An 8,432-nucleotide genomic window follows, 5' to 3' on the forward strand; every position below is an offset into this window, starting at 1 on the left:
ATTGAGATAATAATGGCACCTACCTCCTAAAATTGTGGTGAAGCTAAAAGGAGGTGATATTTGTGAAATGCTTTGCAAATCTTAAAGTTGTCTTGTTTTTTCTCCATATATGTCCTATATAAATATGTATGTTATGTGTGTGTGTCTGTGTGTGTGATAGCTCTTCAGACCAACTTCCTCATTTTACAGATGAGGAAACTCAGAGAGGCCCAGGGAGGTTATGTTATGAGATTTTTGCCCAAGGTCACACAGGTAGTAAATTTCAATCAAGATTTTACTATGTTCTTTCAACTAGGATCAACTCATGAGAATGTGTGAGGATCATGTAAGTTGACTGAGATGCTGACTTCTTGGTATTTCCTGCTGAAGTGTTTGTTGGGTGGGGTTCCCCTTGGAAGCTCCAGAGCTTTCCTGTTTGTGTAGCTGGATTAAAGAGCCTTAAATAAACTTACATTTCATGTTTTCTTCTTTTACCTCTACCATAATAGTTGTTGTAATTAACCCAGGATGGCCCTGGACAGGTTTTTTCCCCAATTATGTGTCTTCAGGTGGGTTTGTTCCAATTGTGGTTTGTTCCCCCACAAATTTTGTTTTCAAGTTTAATGACATTTAGTACTTATTCTACTTAGTCTAAGCGTCAGCTTTGTTGACATTTCAACTGCTTCCATTTATATTGCCTGCAAAACACTTTGGAACCCAGGCATTTGTCCATTTCCCTTGCTTGACAGAAGAGAGGACAGAACGTTGCATTAGACTGAATGGAAAGAGGACCTAGGTTCAAGTCTCAACTATGGTACTTACTCTCTGTATGACGTTGGGCAAGTCATTCAACCTCTGTGGCACTTGGTTTCTTCTTCTATAAAAGGAAGGGGTTGGACTACACGACTGGCCAGCTCTAAATCTGTGAACTATCAAAGCTTAAAACTGCACCAAGACTTTTGGGACAGAGAAATTCTGAGTAAAAAAAAAAATATAAAGCAAAATGAACAACTTCCTAGCAGTTCTGGAGTTCTGTCTTTATAGTGTAACTATATTTAGTTGGAACTGAATTCTCAGGGCATCAGATCCCTATTCAAATATGAGTACTTTATTGGAGTTTGGCTACACATTAACTTAAATAAAATTACAAATTAACCTTATTTATGTTGTATTGTATCTTGGACCAAGAAGAAATCTTTTTTTTTTTTTTTTTTGGAGGGGGGAAGGCAGGGCAATTGGGGTTAAATGACTTGCCCAAGGTCACATAGCTACTAAATGTTAAGTGTCTGAGGTCAGATTTGAACTCAGGTCCCCCTGACTCCAGGGCTGGTGCTCTATTCACTGCGCCACCTAGCTGCCCCCCAAGAAGAAATCTATTCCTTTTTGCTCATGGCATTTTTAGTAACTGGAAAGCAAGTATTGTGCCCCTCCTCTTCCCAAATTTTCTCCAGATTAACCATCACTGTCTTTTTCAACTGATTCTTGTTTGGCATGATCTCAAGACCAGTTACCATCTTGGTTGCCTGCCTCTAAAAGCATTCCCATCTGTAATGGGAATGTAAATTTTTAAGATCTTCCCTGCCCCTAGGTTAAGTGCACCTGGAGCCTGTGGTGGGAGGCTTGTTTCTCAGGAGATACTTTGTGATTGGGCAGTGGGTCAAGAAGGTTGTTACATTATCTGAGCCAGGAGAAGGTTGTATAAGCCCTGATATGAGGCTTTGCTTTGGGGCTCACTTTGAGAAGTGTTGTGTGATTTGACCAGATGAGACTGGGCAGCCGTTGAGCCCCCCTGGCTTTGAAAACCCAGATGTTGTTGCTTCCCTCTCTGGTAACTGTGATTTGGTATGGATATATATATAATGGTTGGACAGTTTGGAAGCCTATCTGCTGAAATGTTCTTGTAACTTATGCTTGTAACCTCTGTATATTCTGAAATTCAGGGTGCTAACCTTTTCCCCCTGAACTAGGTAAATGATATATGTTTGATTGATTAAAGTAAGCTTGTTAACCCATTTTGAGTTGCTTTCCTTTAGAAAAGCAGATCTAAGAACCTGTGTTAGCAGCCACCCTGGGGACGCTGCGGTGCTTGCTGCTACAACATCCCACCTATGTCTTTTGTAAAACAAGATGCCCAGAACTGAACACAATTCTATAGATGGGTGCTGACCTGTGTAGGGTTCAGGAATACTATCATCTCCCTAGCCCTAGAGGGACTGACCCTGCTTTTCATAATGTAGCCCAGGATCAAAGATTTTTGGTTGCCACATCACACTGTTGATTCATATGGATCTTATAATCAGCTAAAGCTCTCAGATCTCTCTTAGCCAAACTGATGTCTAACATTTCTGCTCCATTTTGCACATGTTGAAATAATTTTTTGAACCCAAGTGTAAAACTTTATTCCTGTTAAATTTCATCTTTTTAAACCAAGCCAGCATTTTGCCTAATTAGATCTTTTTGTATTCCGATTCTGTCATCTACCTTGTCAGGTTTCTACCTACTTTTGTGTCTTACTGTTCCTTCAGTAAGACACTCTCTTTCCCAACTCTGTGCATTGTCACTAACTGTCCCCTATTCCTGGAATTCTTTCCCTCTTCATCTCCACCTTCTGGCTTCTCTGTTTTGTTTTTTTTTTTCAGATCTCAGCTAATGTTCTACCCTCAGTAAGAAGTTTTTTCTAGTCTTCCTCAATCTTTATGCCTTCCATCAGAAATTATCTTTAATTTATCTTGGGCATATCTTTTTGTTTATAATTGTGTGCATATTGTCTCCTCCATTAAACTGTAAACTCCTTGAGAACAGAGACTTTTTGTTTTGTTTTGGGCTTTGTTTGTTTTTTTCCTTTCTTTTGTATCTTTGGCACTTAGCACAGTGCCTGGCAAATAGTAAGTGCTTAATTAATACTGGTTGGGGCGGCTAGGTGGCACAATGAATAGAGTACTGGCCCTGGAGTCAGGAGCACCTGAGTTCAAATCTGGCCTCAGACACTTAACACTTACTAGCCGTGTAACCTTGTCATGTAACCCCAATTGCCCTACCTTCCCCCCTCCAAAAAGCAAAAAAAAAATACTTGTTGACTTAACTTCCAAATCATTGGACATATAGTTTGTCTTCAGCTTTTTGTTATTCCAAAACTACTATTCTCTTCCTCTCTCCCTCCCTCCCTCTCTCTCTCTGAAAAATTGGGAAAAACAGTACCCTTTTCCAGTTCTGTGATTTCTCTCATATCCTCTGGGATCTTTCCAGAATCACTGATGGTGGTTTAACAATCATATCTGCTATAGTTCTTTTAGCCCCTTGTGGTCTAGATCATCTGGGCTTAGTGACTTGAATTTAACAGTGGTAGCGAGGGGCTTTCTTACTGTATTAGCCTTTCTGTTCTGTCCTCAGGTCTTTGAATGGTGCACCTTCTTCCTCAGTGTCAACATTAGCTTAACAGCAGTATTTCTGGGTGGCATGCAGTTTAGTAGTGGGCCTTAGTCTCCAGTGGCTCTGGGAAGGGGAAAATTTCCAGCCAGACTACACCCTAAGACAGGGGAGAAAAGAGGCCTATGGAAAGATGTGTGTAGTCAGTGAAGGGGGATGGGTAAAGATGATTTATTTAGCAAGAAGAAAGGATTTGAGGTGTTGGCTGTTTACCCTCAAATCCCTGAGTGATCAAGGGACCCAGTTACCCAAGATCCTTTCTTTATCTTTCTTCAAGATAAGGGGTTCCTTTACCCTAGATAAGAGCTCAGCCATACTGAATTTTGTTTATACTCTAAACAGAAATTAGGTGTCTTAGCTGGGTATGGTCCTGAGCATAGGGATAGGAGAAATCTCATCGGTCAGTCTTGTCCTTCAGAGGCTAACAGACCTTAAAAAGAGTGAGATTCTAAACAGAAATTAGGAGGAGAAAAGCCTGTATCACAAGTTAACAATTAGTCATTAATATAATAGTATAATAGTAATTCTCTTAATACCAATATTACTGTGCATACTTTCTGTATCTACCTGAGTACATGTTGGTTCATCCCTCCCCCACTAGAAAGTAGCTTCTGGTAGAATATAAGTTCTTTGAGGACAGGATTCTGTATTTGTCTTTATATGTGCAGCATCTAGCACTAAGCCTGGTAGTAGTAGTTGCTTAATCAATACTTGTTGACTTAATTAAGCGAACCCCTGTAAGATTAGTGTGAAAGGAGTTTATTCTTATATTTCATTTGTGGGACCCATGTTGGTTACCGAAGCACCTGGTTTTTGTTTTTTGGACTAGACCAGTGACTTCATCAGTGTGGGGAGTCTCCAGAGAGGAACTTGTTCTGTCAGTGCAGATCAACTTTGATCTAGTGATTTAAAGTCTTAGAGAATTGCTTCAGGGCACTGAGAGGTTAAATGGTAAATAGACTTACCTGTGGTCACACAGACTTGATGTGTTGGAAGATAGGCTCAATACAGGTCTTCCTGATTCCAAAGCCAATTCTATTCACTTCATATTTACTGCCTCTCAGAGAACAGTTAAAAATTGTTTAAAAAAAAAAAAAAGCTTGAGTTTTAGGTCTCTGAATTGTGTATACAAGTTATTAGTAGCCGAAAAATTCTGTGAAGAAATGGTTTTTATAATTTGATCCTTTGAGTCATCTGTTAAGGCAGTCCTGAACTCCCAGTGCTAAGTGTTTATATTTCCTTTAACTCTTGGCTGATTATGTTGTGTTTTTGTTTTACTTATGAGATGTATTGTTCATGGCTAAAATCCTTGAAGCAACATAGCAGCAACTTGTTTTGGAAAGTCGTAACAGGAACTCCAATTATGAAGTACTTAAGAAGGGGTATTTACATATTACATCTATCTAGACAGCTTTCTTGCTTCCTGAAGGATGTTTCCAAGCAATTAAAGTAACTTCTTGTTATCCTCTTATCTACTTCCATCAGTATGCCTAGTGGAATACTATTGTGCTATAAGAAATGATGAACAGGTAGACTTCAGAGAAACCTAGAAAGACTTCTATGAACTGATGCTGAGTGAGAAGAGCAGAACCAGGACAATATTGTACACAGCAACAGCCACCATGTGCGAGAACTGATTTTGATAGACTTAACCCTTCTCAGTGTGTGGGGTATGGGGACCCCAAAAGTGTGGAGACCCCAAAAATCCCCTACCCAAATTTTATAAAAACTTAAGAGATGTCTCAAGGTAAGAACAGGAAGCTTTGATTCAGTTCTGGTGAGAAAAGGGGGTCACCTCCACCAGGATGGACTAATGTGTTACAGAAAACAAAGCAAGGTTTTATACCCTAACTCAGACAAACACTCTACCACCACCATCCCTTATTCCCACTGTCTGGGAGGCAGGCTTACTTCTAGGCACGAAAAAGACAAAGAACAGGGAAACAAGGTATAGCCGATCCAAATGTACATGTCCTTATTTGGCAAACACTAAAGCAAGGGAGGGGGAAGGGTCCTGAAAGACTTCTAAAGGGCTTAATACTGATGTGGCAGCAAGGGAGGGGGAAGGGTGAAACTGAAAGTCAGGCCTGTTCCCACAAGAAACCTTACTAGATTTTAGGATATAGTCTGAGAAGTTTTCACCTCCCCTACTCATCAGCAATGCAAGGACCTAAAACAATTCCAAAGGAAAAATGATGGAAAATGCCAGCCACATCCAGAGAAAGAGCTATGGAGGAAAGAACAAAACAGACTTTTTTGTTTGTTTTTTTTCCTATCTCATGGTTTTTCCCATTCATTCTTCTTCTTCTATGTAACATGACTAATATGAAAATGTGTTTAATAGGATTGTATGTATAGAGTCCATATCAGATTATAAGCTGTCTTGGGGAAGGAGAGGGAGAAAAATTAAAACTTATGGAAGTGAATGTTGAAAACTTAAATAATTCAATAAATTGAAAAAAAAAATGAGGCTGGGCTTGAAAGATGTGAGGCTGTGAGAAAGTATTGACATTCCAGATACTTCCTCACTATTCTTTGCAGAGGTGGGGGATTATGGATGTGGGGCACAACATATATTGTCACTTTTGGGGGGAGGGTGTTGGTTAGTATAGCTAATTTTTTTCTTTTTATGTTCTTTATCATAAAGGATTATTCTCTAGGGGAAGGGAGAACTATACTGGAAAATATAGATGATGTGAAAAAAAGATATCAACTAACAATACATCCCAGAGCACCCTAACTCTAGTCTACTCTACCCCTAGGGGTACCATCTGTCAGAAGGAATCTGGAAAATCAGCATGGGCTGGCAGAGGCTTTTTTTGGACCTATGATTTTATCCTGTATCGAACTCCTGATATAAGAGAACCCTCTACTGATGCATGCTTTATGCTCTCATAGATGTCGACTGGTACCACCTTGGCAATGATAAGCAACCTTAGGTGACTTCTTCAGAATCACACAACTAATGTGTATAAGATACTGAACTTGAACTGAGGTCTTCCTGACTCGAAGACTGACCCTCTGTCCACCATACCACACTGCCCCAGTTTTGTGAGGAGATGGGGAGAAACACCTGTCAGACTTCCACCATAGCCCTGGAAGCATCTCGTTCTTTACTGCTCAGTAGGTCAGAGGATTATAGATTTGGAAGAGGGAGGGACCTTAAGAGTCATGTAGTCCAGCCTTCTCATTTTACAAATGAAGAAACTGAGGCTCAGAGAGAAAATGTCTAGGCTTAACTTGTGGTAGCACATTCTGATCCAGCTAGGTGTAACACTTTTTAAAACAAGGGTTAAAACCAAAAATGGATTTTTTTTTCTCTTTCTGTGCCATATTGTGGGTTGCTTGTGAAGTTTATTCTTTTTTTGCAAATCAATTTGAATTTGATATGGAAAGGTATCTGAAAAAACAATTTGATTCCAGATTTCTGCTTTTCATGTTTTAAAACTGTCAGCATCTTTCCTTTTCTTTCTCTATAATGTATATTTTCTACATAAATATTTTACTGGTGCTTTTTTCATCAATGCATGCACCTCCCATGACATACCACCCCTTCCCTATATAACCCTTCTATATGATAAAGATGAATAATTAAGCAAAAGAAACCATTGGCCATGTTTGACAAAGTACGCCTCATTCTGAATCTATGGTCTACCACCTTTGACCAAGAAAGAAGGTATGTCTTCTGAGTCAATTTTATGGTCTTCACATATCATAAGTAAACAATATTTCAAGACACTACCAGTGGTTACAGAAGGAAAATAACCCTATCTACATCTTTGACAGATCCCAGATAATAGTAATAATAATAATAATAACAACAACATTTATAGAGTGCTTTTAGGTTTGCAAAGCACTTTACAAATATCTCATTTGATCCTCGCAAACTACTCTGTGGTTATTTTCCCCTTTTTACAGATGGAGAAACTGAGGCAAACAGATTAAGTGGCTTGCCCAGAGGATCTAAGCAGCTAGTTTCTATGGCAGGTTTTGAACTCAGGTCTTCCCGACTCCAGGTCTGTCACTCTATCTACTGCCCCACCTCTTTGTAGATTGTAGAGATGAATTTTTTAGTGATCTCCTTTAAGATCTATTTAGAGATCTCATTTATCACAATCACTTCATTGTATAAATGAGGAACCTGACACCTGAGGGAGAAGTTAAACCACTTGCTCATGGTCGAAGAAATAATAATTAAGGTTGGATTTGACCATACTTCATAGACAGAGAGGTAGAAAGTACTTCAGAGACCAAACAGTCCAATCTCCTCATTTTTATAGTAAGGAAACTGAGGTCTAAGAAATTAAGTGATTTCCTCAAGGTCACAGAAGTGAGAAGCATCTCAGGATTTGAACTCAGATCCTTTGACTCCTTTGACACTTTCCACTGCCTCCTATTACTGTATATCCTGTGCTATTTTTGTTTTTTGGAGGACAGTTGGGGTTAAGTGACTTGCTCAAGGTCACACAGCTAGATTTTGTGTTAAGTGTCTGAGGCTGGATTTGAACTCACATCCTCCTGACCCCAGGGCCAGTGCTCTATTCACTGCACCATCTAGCCACACCCTGTCCTGTGTTTTTGATATCAAATTCAGTGCCCCTTGCACTCTCCCTCACCAGCAAGCTTCAGATAGAAGTTAGGTCTCCTGCCTAACCCAAAGGAGAATTCACCCCACAGTGCCTTGGTACACAGTAGGCACTTAATAAATGCTTATTGACTGATTCCTAAATGAAATCTAAACTCTAGCTGGGTGGCAAAAAAGCTCAGAATCCGGTGGTTCATCTCATCCGGGAACTGAGAGCAATCTGTTACTTCTTCCTCTTCCTTTTCCTTTTTCCCTGGCAAAGTACCAGTGTTTTCCAGGGTTAATGTCACCCTTTGAGGACAGTAACTCTGAAGCATATCAGGGAGGGGCCTCTGCAGTTCTCTGGAGAGCCTTGCACACTCGGGGGCTCATTTCCTTGGGAGTGATTCAGCGACAAGTACACGTTGAAGAAAAATGGTCTTAACGACTTCCTCCAGTTCTT

At 39.9% G+C, this 8,432-nt stretch overlaps 1 long non-coding RNA gene across 2 annotated transcripts in view; it reads left to right on the top strand.

Annotated features, from left to right (window-relative positions):
* LOC138160458 (uncharacterized) overlaps window positions 1-8,432 on the top strand; it is a 48,143-nt gene that overhangs the window by 37,959 nt on the left and 1,752 nt on the right. The window lies entirely within an intron of this gene.

Source organism: Petaurus breviceps, unplaced genomic scaffold, assembly GCF_028583685.1.
Source record: "Petaurus breviceps papuanus isolate PSGF00001 unplaced genomic scaffold, PetGlider_PUasm1.0 118, whole genome shotgun sequence".
Taxonomy (NCBI): Eukaryota; Metazoa; Chordata; class Mammalia; order Diprotodontia; family Petauridae; genus Petaurus; species Petaurus breviceps.